General features: G+C 36.9%; 1 protein-coding gene across 1 annotated transcript in view; it reads right to left on the bottom strand.

Annotated features, from left to right (window-relative positions):
- Positions 1 to 11,774, bottom strand: part of ABCB1 (ATP binding cassette subfamily B member 1) — a 49,372-nt gene extending 37,598 nt beyond the window's left edge. The window contains exons 1-2 of the mRNA XM_063412806.1: positions 11,535 to 11,774; positions 4,248 to 4,362 (exon numbers count right to left, since the gene is read on the bottom strand). The gene's annotated coding sequence lies outside the window, so the exon portion shown is untranslated. The remainder of the gene's footprint in view (positions 1 to 4,247; positions 4,363 to 11,534) is intronic.
- Between the last annotated feature and the right edge of the window lie 5,675 nt (positions 11,775 to 17,449).

Below are 17,449 nucleotides of genomic sequence, written 5' to 3'. Positions count from 1 at the left end.
ATCAGTATCTGTGGGCGTTACTTCAATGAAAAAACAAATATTTCAAATATTTAAATAAATTAATTACACTTCATAACCCTTATTTCATGACATGTTCAACACTTTTGCAGAAATAAAATTTATGAAAAATTAAATAAAAATACTTGTCCTAGAAGACAAGTAGGTTTATAAGATTTTTTCTGTAGGTCTTCTGTCACTTTACTCACACAAAATTTGCCTAACCAGATAATTATTCAGAAGAAATTATTTTTGTTCCTTTTTGTCATGCATGCCTGTAATTTTAAAATGTTAGTGAAACAGTATTTTTATAATGTTTTGGAATAGAGATAGTCTTATCAGATTGAGGACTACTTTAGAAAGGGGTGTTTAGCACTGCTGGTCAAGCAGAATATAAAGAGTTAATAAGTATTATATGTTTATCAAAAGTTATTACAGTATGTTTATATAGAGGTCTGGCCACAGCAATTACTGGGAATTCTGGGGTTTAGCTTGTGTGCATAAATGCTTTCCTGGACTTGATCTTGATGGACTGGCCCAATTATTTCAGTGAAACCAAAAAGCTGAAGTAATAATCTTTAAAAAAAGTAATTTGATATTAAAAAAAGGAATAATATATGCAGTCCTTTCACAACTGTTTTGCCTTAAATGGAAAACAGATAACTACGAGATCTGTCAGAATGTTCTGTTATGTCATTGCAAAGTCTTGATGCTATTGCAGTGCAATCATGATAAGAAATGGAAACAGAAATTAAACAGAAGAGCAGTTATTACCAGAGTTTCTCTGGCCTGCATATAGTAATGCAAAGAAAATGAAAGACATCTGGTTTTATCACAGTAGCAGCTGAAGCAACTAAATTGATATTAAAGAGGGAAAATTGGGGAAGTACAGTGTTTTACAGCTACTTAATAAGATACAAAATTCTGTAACTTCTCTATAGCTTCTGTAGTTTGTTCAGTCAAATATCTCCACAACTGCAGCAAATTTGAAATCAGAGAAGATCACTAAATCTTTCTTCTAATCTCTTATATCTTGTTTTAAATCAATAATTTGGGTAAAAATATATAATTTCAGTCTGAAGACATTAAATCTGTAATACAAACTAACAACAGAAGAATCTGAGGCATCACCACTGCACATTACCCGAGTATATAAAAAATGTGTAGGTGAACAATGGTAGCTGATTCATAACCACAGATTTACAAAACCATCTAGAAACAATGTAGGTGCCAGTCAATCTAACCTGAGGAAAAATACCTTCTCCTCCAAAGTCTGACAACTGGTTTTGCCCTAAATACATTAGGGCAATGTATTTGTATTTATGAATAAAGCTAGTGTTTGAAAAATAGTCTTCCCTCAGATTAGTTGTTTGATCAACAGCTTACCCTCAGCTTTAGCCAATCTTTGATGTCATCAAGAGTGAATTCTTAATTCTGTAAGCCAAACACTCGAAGCATGAAATCTTGTGTAGATATTGTCTGTATCAAGTAGACATTGACTAGATTCTAAGTAAAGATGTCTTGAAAACAGAATATCCTGATAATTCAATAGTTCATGATGAAAAAAAATTTTTTTTTCAGCTTCTACTTACTAGTCACAAAATTTCTCACAGAGGAGGGATTTAAACAGAGATGACCAATCTATGACCTTTGAGCTATTTAAGGCCCATAAACAATTTAAAATTCCTTCCCAAACCAATTTGTTATACTATGATTAGAAGAAGCAGAGATCTGGTAACATGGGAACTGTTGGACAATTCAAATTCCTTGTTGCAGAAGCAAGTAAAGAATGGTTGATAAGTTTCACCCACCTGCACTGTCTGAAGCTCTGCCACATGTCCATTTTAGCCCTATCCAACAGTGGATCAGTGGGATTTTATGAAGATTATGACAATTGCAGCTCAAAGAGCTACCTCTATTGAGTTATGGAGTAAATGCTTTTAGAGATTTTAGCCAGTTGAAGGTTCTCTAAAGTGACTCATTGGGTCAGGTAAGTTGGCCATGTCTGAAGCAAAGCCCGTACAAGAGGAAAACTTCTAATTTTACATTAAAAATTGCAAGTGGTCATAAGTTTGTTACACCTATTGGCTAACTGCTTCTATGCTCCATTTCCCCTCACAGGCATTGCTTAGTTGAAGACAGAAAAATACCTCTTAGATATTACAATTTCTGTGAAGCTCTGCATCATCAGATATATTTTCCATGTGAAAATACTTATATATATTAGTAAGGTTTACTCAATCCCCTCTTTATTAATATAGTAGCTAATTTTCCTTTGCCTGACATACTTTTATTGTTTCTGCATTACATTCACGTATCTTTTTTTAGAATTTTAAGCATAAACACTTTTTACATGTTTGAAAGATGATCACAGGCCCCTTGAAATGTTCTGTCAACATTAATTCTGTAGACTGAATCACAGTTAATTACCTTCTCTTATGTGTTATAAAGGCATGGTTTGAATAATCTCTCTTGGGCACCCCAGTACAATGAGAGATTGTATTGGCATAATAAACTAAACCTTAAATCCTTCTTTGAGTCATTGCTCTTACAGGCTATTCACCAGAATTTTAGTACAACTCTGCTATTTAAGTTGTAGTTTGCATGATCATAACATAATTTTTGGACTGCATTTAAGTTATGTACATACAGATCATTCTTTACTGTACTTACCAATATTTCAGACTGTTTCCATGTGTTTAATTATCTAAATTTACTTATCTAACCCTTATCTAACTTTTCTTGTATCAAAATGTCTTAATATTTTATTAACAAACTGAACATGAGATATGAGTTTCTGAAACTGCAGAAAAAACCATTTGAAAAATGGCTCTCAGGTTTTGTGGTGAAGTTTCAACTACTTATGCTCATCAAAAATAATTTATGCTGAGAAAATCTCATCTCACAAATCACACATTGGGTCTATGCATTTTTTTAATCTGATACAGGCCAGCACATCACAAATTGACACATGATATTGGAACTACTGACACAGAAATGTTAATCTAATGCTGGAAAGGATTGCAGGAATTCTGTAATGATTCCTCAATGACATTCAACCCTAGCATGTATCAGAAAACCTGTGAAAAACCTCTGATTTATGGTACTAGGAGAACTCCTGTTCTGTTTTAGCAGCCTGTTAATCAGGGCTGGAAAGGAATAATACTTTTTAAAGGAATTTTGCCAGCTTGGATACCATCTATCAACGAGAATTTTCTTATATGAAGGGAATTATTATACTGTCAGAAACTGACAATTTTGTGTTCGCTTAACTATGCTACATGCTCAGCATTTTCCTGGACAAAGCATGAGAACAAATCCAGTTAATGTAATCATCAAGCTTCTATTTGTGTTTAAAAGGAAAGTCTATTCTGAAAAGCATGTTTTAAAATCACAAAACTGCACTCTTATTGTCTGTGATTTGATTTGGAGTTAATTGTTTATTCTCATGAGGAGGACTGCCACAGACTAATGTCCCTAGATTCCTACTACTACGACACTAATGTGCCAGTTTTCAGCTTTACAAACTCAGTCTTGTTTCTGAAAACAATCATTACTGGCTGGATAGTTGTATTTAAAGTTATACTATTACTATAGTTAGAAAAATGATTTTAAAGAAATATAGCACAGAACATTAGGGCTTTAAAAATCTTCAGGACTTTATTTTACAAATGAAAACTGATGGCAAAAGATAAACAAAATTACTTTTTGTGCAGATGGAAAACAGTTTTCCGATTTAAATATGAATAAAATATGTCATACTACGACACATCCAATTTTTGTGCATATAACTTTTCTAGGCAAGGACATGCCTTGTAACACTCTAACAGTACAATTAATCCTTCCCTCCCTGTGTGGTTTTGATTGGACATCCACCTTTCGTCACGCACAAAGAGCCCTTTGTAAGCTGAATACACACAGCTTAAAAGTATTCAGCAGTTACTGATTAGTTACACTACCATTTTTTGATAACCTGAATTAATGAAATACTAAAGTGAGTGTTGGTATGTTCAGTGGCCGGAAGCAAGAAACAGGAAAAATCTTTGTTGGCCAAGAAGTCCTCAGTGAGGTAGGGTAGAGCTGGTTTCTACTGCCCCTGGAATGGATCCTCATTGAGACTGAGTTGCTGTCTTCCAAAGCCCTTCTTTCCCCTTACGATTTTTTTTCTTGATTTTTTTTTTCTCTTGAATCCCTAAACTGCTACTTAACTCCATTTCAAGAGTCTTACCTCTGTCTGCAACCTTTCTTACCTTGCAGAAGCCCATTTTATGAACTTCTTTGCAGTTCTTGCTCCAAATTAAGCAATTTCCTCAAAAGTCTGAAAGATGGTTACACTTTTGTCTTGGATCCCAGACAGCTGAACACCTGAGAAAAAAAGAAAGGTGTTTACAAACTCACTACATATGAAATATATAACAGCATTAATGTCACATTTTATACAGAAATTAAATCCCTTGTATAATACTATTCAAAGCTGTATTTTCTAAATACTTGCATTCTATTCCATACTATCTGTGAAATGTCTAGATCACACAGGAAATTATGAGAACAAAAAACCTTTCATTCACATTCTTCCCAGTAATACTGAATTTCAAGTTTTTTGTTTATTTCTATAGGTATAGTTCATTATATGTGAAAGACATACAATGTTAAAATGCCATCCTGCCCATCCTCCTTCCTTCAGATCATGTCAAGTATTACACATTACATTCTTTACTGGTGTTTGAATTCTCTACCCACATTGTTAGTTTCCAAAAGCAAAGATGGAGAACTTCAGACTATTTGAACTACTCGGAGGTTTTGGATGCCTAACAGGAAATGTCCTGGAGATAAGTTAGACCTGTTACCCCTTCCCGGTCCACAACAAATAGGAAGAACTTCTTCCACTTCACTTTACAGAACTTTCAAAATCTTAATCCTGCTTTCACAAGTGTTGCCTGTCCTCTCTTGACAAAAAAAAACCCAACAAAAACAAAACCTCAAACTAAGATAAACACCCCCACTCCCACACTCCCCCAGTTCCTATAACCCCTCCAGGCAGAATTGGTGTTACTGATCTTTGACATTGCTATCCTCTGGACACAAACTAATGCTAGTTTCAAAGCTTTGGGTTTTTTTCAAGAAAGTAGCCTCAAATTAGGGGTTATTTCAGTAATAGGTAAATATTTTTAGTTTCTGTAAATAATTTGACTTCCATTTTCTGTAGCAGTATGGAAGTATACTTATTTTATTTGATCTTAGACATTGGATTTTGTTGCTGTGATGAAATGACTAAAAGTAATCATTTCATCTCATAAGACATTGATTATGGCACTGTGGCCATGTTCTGCATGTTAGTCTTTAACCAAATTGCTTTGTTCTTTTTTGATATTTACTGTAAAACAAATGATTGTGCACTCTAAGGAAAATGTTTCTACAGGCAATTGACACAGTGCAGACACACGTTCACAAGCTTCAAACCCTTCAAATGGCCATAGCCACAGACGACAGAGATAATGTCCCCTCATATCATTTCTGCTTCCAGAAACATTTGCCACTGCCACACCTCTGCTTAACATGTCAACACCAATGATGCCTGACAACAGTCCAGGAAGAGTCACTAGGAAGATTCCAGTTATGATATGAAGATACGTCTGCATGTGATCATTTTGCAAGAAACAGTTCTAAAGAGACTGGAGGAAATGATGCTTTCACCATGCAGGACTTCTGCAATTAGAAAATCAGATTTCTCTATTTTGTGGTCAGCTACATTGTGGCTATAGTAACTGAAAAGGCAATTACCTCCCGTCTTTCTAGTGACTCAGATTAGATGCTCTAATGTCTGATTAATCTTACCCGCATCCTCTCTTGAATGCCAATTTCCCTAATTCCATAAAGGATCTTTAATCTTAATTTCCATAAATTCATCATAAGATCATTAAAATGTATTTTGATTGCAACAAAGTTAGCTCTATCTGTAGATGTTATCCTTGTTAAAGGAAAAACGTTTTCCCATACACTTCCCACTGAAACTTGAATTTATTAGATTTTTGCTCTTGCAAATCCAGATTTCAGGGTTTTTTTCTTATTTATTTCTTAGTGATATCTAAGCATAAACTTTGTGTAAAAGTGACACAACATATTAAACAGTAATGCAATCAATGAAACTAAAGAAGTGCTAATCATGGCCAAACTCATATGAGTAATATTAGTAAATTCAGACCTTTCTGCCAAGAAACAGAAGAAAGCACCTATACAAGATATTTAACTAATCAGCAAGTCTCAGAGGTCTTTCTCAATGTTCCTCCCCTTCTCAGTGTGGACAGTGAAATCCCAACATGATTTCCTACTTCCCAGACAGAATGGGAGATAGAGGTTGCAGGTCAGACCCAGAAGGACTGGTAGGTAGCTCCCCAAAAAGTTGAAATACATGGGGACCCTTGAACCAGAAGGCTTTGTACAGTGTTGCTGCACCACACAATGATAATTGAAGGATCAAAGTGATCTCTGCTCATATTCCAACTTTCTCACTCTTTGCACTCTAGACAGCCTCCTTTCTGACTCAGCCCTGTGTCACAACCTCTGCACAGCTTACACTGTGCTTGCATGCGATGACACGTGAACCTGTGCGAGTGCCATGCTGCTGAATGTAATTAATTTATTACTTTTTATAGTCACAATAAATTATGAATGATTAACCACTCACGCTGATTGAATAAGGTGTTCAGAACAGTCCTGTTTCCATATCACCTCTCACTGAGACCAAATGAGTTTGTTAGTATGGAATATGTTCAAGGAAGCAACTCAGCATCCGAGTTGAGCACCTAGTCAAACTGAGATATCTCCTACTGCTAGAAGTCTACTCTCCTTGTATTCATTGTCTGCACCTGGCACACAAGGAATGCTGTTCCGGTATAAATTAGAGAACCTGAGGCAAATATCCTAAGGATCCAGAGATTCCCTGTGGGCAAAGTATGCTTATTGAATGCTACTGAGGTTCCTCAATGGCAGCATCCTCTGCGGTTCTTTGAATAGTCAGTACTAGGAAGCAGAACCAAATTTAGAAAACTGATCTTTTTTAAACTACCTCTGGTGAGTATGTACAGGACTTGGCATGCAAAAAAAGCCTTTTATCTAACCAATAGAGGAAAAACTGGCAGTGACTCCATGTCATGGGCCATTAGCAGAAGATGTTATAGAACTTTTTGTGGAGTCTAAGGATGGATATATTACTAAATTATCTCTCATCCTAAAGAAGACAAATTATTTCTGCAGATCATGCACGGTTGTTCATGAAGACATCCACTGAGCTGGAAGTTATAAGCATGTGTGACCAGAACCAGGCCAAGTCCTATAATGAAACTGATTCCATGGTATGGTACACAAGAGGGAGGAAAACGTATCTGCCTAGGTTATTTATTTACCTTGGCAACACATTTGCAACGAAAGATGCTTATTACTGTATGTGACAGGATCAGAAGAATTTCTCACACACCAGTTGGATAATCTAATGTGTATATGAAATTGTATGTTTACAAGAACAAAAATTATTGAAATCAGTACTTCATTTTGATCCAAACATATATGTGACAAAACCTCTTTTTGAATACTGGTGTGGTGCATTGCTTCACAGAATAGATTTACAACCTACTTTCCTAATAGATTTCCACCTATATTCATCCATCAAGTAAACCGAACTATTCAAGAGTGGTAGGTCCCAGGGAAAGCATGTGCACATGTTTCCTTAAGGTCTAAAAATGAAGCTAAGTCTAAGTCATCATGAGTCCATGGTCTTTTCATGCAATGAGGTTTGGGTTTTGTTATTGCATTTAATTTGTTTCAGAGTTCATCTTGATCCATTAAATCTAGCACTAGACCTGACAATTTCCTCTGTTTCACAAGAGGGTGAAGTTGGGAAGGCAGAATAATGCTTACCTCAAGGTTTTGCAGTAAGATGTTCCCCATAAACATTTTAACCCCAAGAACAGTAAAAGTTATCTTGTTTCTTTTTATGTGCCACTACTATGGTAGTCATCAAAACATCCTTTGTGCTATCACAATATTCATAGTAGTGGCTATTCTGATAATGGTAAACGAAGTAAACTGATCTCCTCCCAACAGATTACATGGATACAGATAAGGACTTGATTGTCATGCCATATCAGATGACTCATACATACATTAGTGTTAAACCATGATAGGCAATAGAGGAAAAGAATAATTACATCGTTCATTCTGAAAATCCCCTTCTTCTTCAAATATATTTCAATGAATACATGAAAAAAAGAGGTGAACAACAGAAAATGAAAAATATGTATGTATATCTTCTATATCAGCCAAATATGAGTGGAAATAATGGCAAATGTTACCAAAATATTACCTCTGTTGTACATCAGTTTTGATCTAGATGATAGTAGGAACATTCAGGCTTTTGTCTCTCTTCAGATCTCAGTGTATAATACTAGTCTAATGGTATTTAAAAGTAGATTCTCAGTTTCTGATTGCTAGGTTTACCTTATAGTTTCTGCAGTGAAACATTTACTAACTTGAAGACACACCCTGCAACCTCTACAGCACAGATGGATTTCTGCCCACTTAAAAAGCCCTTTTACTTCAATACCAGTCACCCAGAACACAACTGTCAATGATACATACAAGGATATAAGGGAAACAGACCACAACAATACTGAAAATTCAGGTTAAGTGACAACAAAATAGGCTTTTATGATCCAGTTATACTGTTAAAACCAAAACAGTGTTAAAAAAAGAATGCACCCTGCTGGTTACTCCTGCTTGGGTTGTGCTGCTCCTAAAATGTGGGAGATTATCATAACAATAGCAGCTGACCCAAGTGCAGAGTGAGGAAGAGTATTTGCTTAAAACTTGAGGCCATTGAATTCAGAAACTTTTAAAATGGAGCTTTTGAGACTAAAGAATTAGCTTTTCTTTACTAGTATACTAGTAAGGATTGCACAACCTCAGAATGGAGTATTATTATCAGCTATACTGCAAGAACAATTTCCTTTAAGAAATTTAGTAGGTAGATGTCTCTGAACAGTCATCCGAGCAATGACAGGAGACTTGACTAGCAGGTTATTCCACCTAGAATGCTATGAGAGAGTAAAATATTGTGAATCCTGGAATATATGTTGGTATTGGCATCTGGGAATGTATCTGATCAAACAGAACCACTGCCTTTCAAGTAGCAGTGGTACAAGATGTAAGTTAGCAAGAGTAATTATCGGACCTGTGAATCAAGCACAGCTACAACAGGAAGAGCTGCAAATTCGGCTTCAGCAGGTATGGACAAGTAAAATGGACAAGATAATGAAGATAAGAAAGAATACAAGGAAATCCCAGTCCTGTGGATCTAATAGAAGGTTTACATACTGTAGACATTACAGACAGTAGTTTTCAGAAAGTCTTAAATGACCCACAGCCTCCATTTAAAATAATGATAAAAAGATCAGAATAGGAAAAATAGTCCTCAGTGTGAATTTACGTCTTTATGTAAAAAGACGTGGTAACGGTAATGGCAAAATATTCTTGGACAATATGATAAAACTTCCTTTAGCAGACTCCAATGAAACTGCAAGAAGGAAACATGGTAAAATTTGAGAAAAAGAGACAAAGAGTTGAGAAAATGGGATAGAATACATAAATTCCTTGCTGGCTCATTTTGTCAAGAAAATAAAAGATCATGAGGAATGAAAACCACAGAAAATAATTTGTCTCTTTCAGTGAAGCCCTCGGACCTCATCTCTTCCTCTCAATAACAAAGACTAGGGAGACCTGGCTGTCTACTTGTCCCTGGTCTAGTGGTAAAATTACAATATAATAGTGGAAATGGCCAATAACAATATTAGTACTGGGTGGTTAAGGGAAGAGCATTAACTACCACTAGTGCCATGATGTAAATTGATACCACCATGGTGTCAATTAACCACTCTTCAACAATTGTTTGTTCCAGCTACAACCCAAAAAGAGGCAAAATGTTAAAACTCACTGCATTATATGCACGGAAGGATGTTCAAGTACCAGCATTAAGATCTCTGCCTGCAGTTAAATAGCTGCCAAGTTCAGGAGCCTCCTTCTCCTGTTCTTTCAGGAGTGGGAGGATCCCTTTTAGAAACACCAGGGAATTACTGGCACAGCCTTGTTGAAACAAAATGGATTAGCTGCAGGTTTTGCTACGGATGTTTGTGAAATTGGGCCTGACCAGTGGGAGGTGAGGGTGGAGTGATTCCTGCAAGTCATTGATGCTTTGTTATTAAGAATCCGGAGGAAATAAAAACAGTGGATATTTGGGTAACAGAATTTCCTCAAGTTTTTTGTGTCTGTAATTTAAAATGTGAAAAAATAGAAATTGTGTTTTAATGGCAGAGGAAGGACTCCAATCCACCATCAACAAGTTTACTGGAAAGCAAGATCTTAGTACAGAGACCTATTATTTTAACATCCTATTTGTCCAGGGTTAAAAGCAAAGAAAAGAAGTTAAAAGCGACATTTTAACACTTAAATAAAGTAACCATCTCTCAGGTTGTTTGTATGCCTGAAATTTGTGTAACACTAAGCAGAGTATTTGACTGTTATTTTGTTACTGATTTAGCCAGAGCTTTCTTTCCAATTCCACAAACAGAGCAGAACTGGTGACAACAAATATTTAGATGTGAGAGAAAGCAATGTTGTTTTATCCATGTTCCTCAAGACTTTCAGATCAAACATATCACATATGCATGAAATTACCATCAGAATGTATTATGTCATACCATACACGAATGATATGTCAGTACACAGAAAAACTGAAAGTTTGGGAATATACTTAAGAAGCAGCCAGCATTACTTAAAACATAGCCTTCAAAGCTCATTATGACAAAACTCAGTTACAATCTAAAGTGGAATATTCAGTAATAGTTTTAGGTTGAAGCAATGGTGATGCTGGCATCAGTAGAACTGACTGAGAGTCCATGCACGTAAAAATTGTATTAGTTTCACTTTTGCAACTGCTTACATTTTTGTGAGAATCATATTTGCAGAAATGAGCAAACCACTAACCCAATTAGGGAAGAAATCTCACCAAAAAAAAAAAAAAGGAAAGAATAAAAAGAAGTAAAACTGCACTAGTTCAAAAGCTGGCTTTTAGATGCATATTACTGTAAGCTTTTTCATGTTCAGCTGGCCACTACTGATCTACACAGTACTGTTTAAAGAGCACAGAAATAAAATGCTTTTGCTTTGAGATTCTTAAGATTTGTGGAAAAAAACCCCCTCCGTATTAAAAAAGCAGTTTCAGCATCAGTATAGGCAATAAGCTTTGGGTATACATCATCAGAGGCTGCTTTGCAGTAGTCCGTATCACACATGCTCCACTAAAGTACATATCACACACACTGAAGTACATAATCAGTGGAAAATTACAAAATGGATATATATCAAACCTAGGCTAGCTGGATAGGCAATGGCTTTTATAAATAAGAGCTTTTTGTAGAATAAGGCAAGACTTTATCACTAGCTCTATAGGGTTTTTAGCCACTGGAAAGAATAGGAGTGCACTGTACCTGCTTATGTGTCTCTCACTGGATAAAAGCTCCGTTATTGACTTCGTGCCACAGGTTATTCAGCGTGGTTCACAAATGGCTTCAGTTTTTATCAAAAGTATGGAAAATCCTCTACTAGATATGCTGGGAAAAATAAAAAGAGCTACCTGCCTTCACTCTGCACAAGCAACAGAACCACAAGCTCTGCTAATGACGTTAAAAGAGAAATTCAAAGGAAATGACCCAGCTTCATACTTAGTTTCAGACCGGATACATCAAGCTTTAACTATTTGACTACCAAAGCAGAATAAAAGTTACCTACAAATACAGAATGGAAATCTGGTAGCCTCTCCATCATGGAAAGAAAATCCTGAACATAGGTTAAATAAAAGCAGAGGACAAAAAAATGCAGGTCATGTAGAAGCCTACCAAAAATAAACATACAGAGGTAGCAATCTTGGAACAGTCAGGCACATACCCTTGCCAAGGCTGTGGTAGCCCCAGTAGAGCTGACACCCAGATGTGTCAGCTCTAGATTAAACACCTAGCTTGCAAACAAACCGAAGAAAATCATACAAAGCAAGGTTTAAAAAGATAGAGTGACTTTACAACATGGAAATGAGGAAATTGAGGGGCAATTACTACAGAAGCTGGTAGACATGTGAAGCACAGACAGTGTAGTGTGGCCAGGTAAAAAACACTCGTACATAACGAGCACTGTGTACACTTTAAATAGACTTGTTTCAATAGGTGCATGAGCAAGATCGTGTAGGGGGTGCTTGAATGCAAAAGGAAGTATTAGAAGGTAGCTAGTTGCCCAAAAATGAAGACAGATGGGTGCATAATTGTTTAGTTTGTGCTGTGGTGAATACCCCCACTAGGAGAAAAATAAAATTAAGACATTAGACAATTCATGAACATTTTTTGCCATGGTTTAATCCCAGATGGCAACTAAATGCCACAGAGATACTCACTTGCTCACTCGCTGCCCAGTGAGATGGGGGAGAAGAACTGGAAAAAAGTAAAAACTATGGGTTAATGTAGGAAAAGTTTAATAACTGAAGCAAAGTAAAACACAACAACAACAATAATAATAGCAGCAATAACAATGAAAGAGAGAGAGAGAGATGGAGATAAATCCCAGGAGAAAGAAGTGATGTACAAGATAGTTGCTCACCACTCATAAGTGATACTCAGCCTGTCCCTGAGCTGTGATCAGCTCCTCCCAGCCAACTCCCCTACCTGATATGAAGTTTTGTGGTAGGAAATATTCCTTTGGCCATCTTGGGTCAGCTGTCCTAACTGTGTTTCCCCTGCCCCAGCTTCTTGTGCAGCTCTTCACTGGCAGATCATGAGACACTAAGAAGTCCTTGGCTTAGGATAAGCACTACGTAGCAACAGCCAAAACATCAGTGAGAAACAGCAGAAGAAAATTAACTCTGTCCTAGCCAAACCCAGGACAACAGGCTAGGATACAGACTACACCAGAACTGGTGCAGTCCCACCTTAGTCCCACACACCATGCAAAGCATAGGCATGGTTTCCTAACTCTAGACTCACTGACAAAGTGGGTTGAGGTAGTTCACTAAAGAAAACTATAGCCAAGTGTACTATAATGCAGAAATTTATCATTGTATTTTCCAGACACAATTTAAACCAATAAATTTATTGGGGACAAGGAACATATATTCCTGGGAAAATCATCAAGGTATGATGTGGATGCCTGTGAAGAAAAAAGTTGATGTGAACTTGCAGTTCAAGGTAAATTGAATGGCCTGATGGGACTATAAAAATAGCACTAAGCCAAAAGGTGAAAAAGGTTTGGGATATTGCATCATCTTGTCATTGTAATGACCTGTGAGCCACAGCATCTCCCAATTTCATGTGATTTAGAGCTATGCCTGGGAGAAAACCAGTCTGTCTAATGTTTTAAGCAAAGAATGGCTATGGACCCTATCTAAACACATGAAAAGAGATTCACGTTACTATAGCAACTCAGATGGGAAGGAATGCTCAATGAACAAATAAACAAAAATGAACCACTACTTTGCAGAATGGCAAGGAGGATGGAAAGTAATGTTGCATATTTTCCACACAAATTTACAGTCTAAACTGTAAATGGGATGAACTAGCTCCAATTATAAACAAAGCAGTATTTTATATATCAAGATAAACTCCATGGAAAGGCTATGGAAAATAGCCCAAATAGTTCCAGTTTTGATTTTAATTACGTCAAGGTAAATAAGCCAAAAAAAGCAAGAATGTTTGGTTATAAATGTTGCTATTAAAATTTGAAAGTACATAAGGAAAGTCTCACCAGAATTATTGCCAGCAGAGAGGCTTTTAAAAGAAGCAGCATAAATTAATTATTAAGTTCTGTCTGAGTGAAGTTTGCTTGTTTTTATTTTTATTATTAACTATGTTAGTTTCAAAATTGTGAATATTTGCTTGCATAACAAGGGAAGTAGTAAGCACCCTGCTCTTTATTGATAATAGACCTTACCTGTAGTGACAGTGGAAAAGTCTTTTGTACCAAAGACAATGAAAACATTAGATATATGTCTCCACTACTTTAAAATTTTGCAGAACAAATGCTAAACAACAGCGTTTACGTTCCACAATGTCAAAAATAATGTTGTGATTTTAATGAATGTCTCTGATTTTAAGGGAATGTATTATGGGTGCTTGAAGGAGCTTATAAAATTTAACTTGCATATTTTATTTCTATTTACTTGGATAAAAATCAAAGTTATCCACAACAGTTGTGATGGAATCTGAACAATCTCAGCAACTGAAATATGATTGGGAAACACCAGAGATAGTTAAACATAAGAAAACCAGAAGTGACGCAAACCAAGGGTGGAAACCAGAAGTGAAGCAGAAACCAAAATTAAAAAAAAAAAAAAAAAGAGGTCAAACATTTACTTCACAGCATTTTGCTCTTGGTGTGGTTAACTGTTTCAACCAAAGATTCCAGCTGAGAGAAAATTCAAAATTTTATATATACAAATACTATTTGTAGCAACAAAATAATTAGAGTGCGTGTGACTGTGAACAAAATATTTACTCTGACATTTCTAAGGCAGAACAGATGTACTGCTTTTATTAAAGGCTCATTGCAACACTGACCCAGAAATGGATTTCATGTGACTGAGTACAACAAACCAAGAGTTTTTATGGATACTGTTTTAGAGGGAGTAGAACTTGTGACTGGAATTTTGAAAACTATTATGTAGAAACTTTGACTTGTGAGTTATCAAAACCGGTGCATATTATAAGCAACATTCAAACTCCATTAAAAAAAAATGCATATAAATAAATAATTGAATATTATTTACTTGAGATGTAACAATGTCACAAGGATAGAAGAAGCAAAAATAATAGTTTTAGAGATAAAAAGGCACTGGAAGTAGAAAGTGCTATTAACATTGTTAAACTACTAATATAAGTAGATTCTTTAAGCAGTAGTTACCAACACATGTTATGGGACAATCAGAGTGTAGGGTGGCTGAAGCTCAACTGTTGAAATCGAATAGAGCTGTAATTTTAGGAAAAACAAAGGCTGAGATCCAATACTGAAGAAGGCATAGAGATGATTGTAAAACGGCACATGCACAACCTGCAATGCTATTGCCTGAAGAGATGTATCAGTCACTGCATGGAAGGTAAGGGGTATGGGCTGTTAGCAGATTCAGAAAGGCATGTAAGAAACAGGGTTATAGTCCTGACCCACCAAAAGGCAGCCTGAAGAAGGCTCCACAATGGAAACTGAGTATTGTTCCTACAATAGCAGTAGTTACTTGAGTGTGGACCCAAATAGTTATGATTCTAGCATCACACGTAATTGTATTTTTTTGTATTTCAGTAGAAATTTTTGTCAGAAGATTGTGTTCTGTGTAGAGAAATAAGTATGCAATGTTTCTCATCTATATAATTTTGGGTAAACATTTGCAATGTTCACCTATACCAGCAGAATTATAATATCCAGAACATCAGCAGCCTGGGGCCAACTGGAATATTTATAATAAAAACATTAAGGAAAAACTGAGCAAGTAGCTAAAAAAAAAATTATGAGTAGGCACCAAGCAGTGAAAGGAGATATTACTTCAGAGAATCAACAAACACTCAGATCAGGAAAGAATGAAGAAACCTTGAATCTACAGTGCTAATTTTAGAGGATAGTCAAGCACATCCAATATTTTAGCCATAAATAATTACCTGTGTATTAACTAGATGTCTTTTTGTTACAGCTTGCAGTATGTCTTGTAGTGCATGACACAAGACCTGGGGCTGTCTGGAGCTATATAATTGCAAAAGACCTCTGTGGATTTTGGAAGAAAATCACAAGACAAGAGTGAAGCAGGATGACAGTGCACTTTCTTGCTGAGGCAGTAGCTAGCCTTGAGTCAGCAGGGTGTGAGACTGTGGGTTCAGAATCTCAGAATCACAGAATGGTTGAGGCTGGAAGGTCATTTGGTCCAACCTCTCTGCTCACATAGGGTTCCCAAAAGCCCATTACTCAGTGTTGCATCTAGATGCCTTCTGAATGAGTAATTTCCCTTCCAGAGAAATAGACTCCCCAACCATTCTGAGAAAGCTCAGGTGACTCACTGCTCAGTCACCATCACAGTAAAGAAGGTCTTCCTTATATTTAAGGTGCAATTTCCTGTGCATTGGTTTCTCCCCGTTGCCTCTTGCCCTATTGCTTGGAACAACCGAGAAGAGCCTGGTCTATCCTCCTGATACTCATAAACACTGGTAAGGTCTCTCAGCTCACCCCAGAAGCTCCATTTCTCCCTTGTCCTGATGAGCCCAGAACTGGACACAGCACTCCAGATGTGGCCTCCCCAGGGCTGAGAGGAGGGGCAAGATCACCTCCCTGGGCCTGTTGGCAATGCTTCTCCTAATGCACCTCAGGGCACCATTGGCCTGCAGGGCCACAAGGGCACTGCTGGCTCCTCATGGACAGCTTGTTGTCCACCAGGACCCCCAGGTCCTTCTCCTCAGAGCTACCTCCCAGCAGGTCAGTTCTTGGCCTGTACTGGTTTGTGGGGTTATTCTTCCCCACGTACAGGACCCCCTGCATTTGTCATTGTTGAATTTCAAAAGGTTCTGCTCTGCCAATCCACCCAGTCTGTCAAAGTCCCTCTGAAGGGCTGCACAGCACTCTGGAGCATCAGTCACTCCTCTTTGTCTCACCAGTGAACTTGCTGAGGAGACATCTAGTTTTTCATCCAAGTACGTGATGAACAAGTAAGTTAAACAATTTCAGTATTAAACCTTGGGGGACATCACTAGTGACAGTCCAACTAGACCCTGTGTCACTGCTCAAAACCCTCTGAGACCATTCAGCCAGTTCTCAATCCACCTCACCATCCACTCACCCACCAGCCTCCTCTTCCTGAGTTTGCAAGGCATGGGGAATTGACAAGAAGCTTGCCAAGGCAGAAGATTTCTATGAGTAAGTGTCCTAAGCATGATAAAATAAATATTTGCTTGCCTTGGACCCAGATAAAGGTACACTAAACCAGCAAACCCAGCAACAACAAACTAGCATTTTGTAGCATGGCTAATCATACAAATAACATGGAACCACAAAGGGACAGAGACTTGGGGTATAGTTTCACGAAAGTGATGCAGAAAAACATTTTCAAGTAATAAAATCTGAAAAATAAGAACTAAAGATGCAGAACAAGCATGAAAGAAGCCTGGCAAAATCAGAACAAATTCTAGTCCTAAAAAAAAAAAAAAAAGCTAAAATATTGGTAGCAGACAAGATTGTCTGGTTGTTTTGATTGAGAAGGGGTGTGGAACATTAAAACTTCAAGGATGGGAGAGGAAGAATTAGGAGAAAAATCATTCACTTCAGTTCTACCCTTAGTAAGGCATCATTACTGAAGAGCTCTCAAATCTGACCACCCCAGCATCAGTGATTC

The sequence above is a fragment of the Prinia subflava genome, chromosome 1 (assembly GCF_021018805.1).
Source record: "Prinia subflava isolate CZ2003 ecotype Zambia chromosome 1, Cam_Psub_1.2, whole genome shotgun sequence".
In the NCBI taxonomy this organism is placed as follows: domain Eukaryota; kingdom Metazoa; phylum Chordata; class Aves; order Passeriformes; family Cisticolidae; genus Prinia; species Prinia subflava.
The sequence above is the reverse complement of the archived record's forward strand: the minus strand, read 5'-3'. Positions and strand labels throughout refer to the sequence as shown.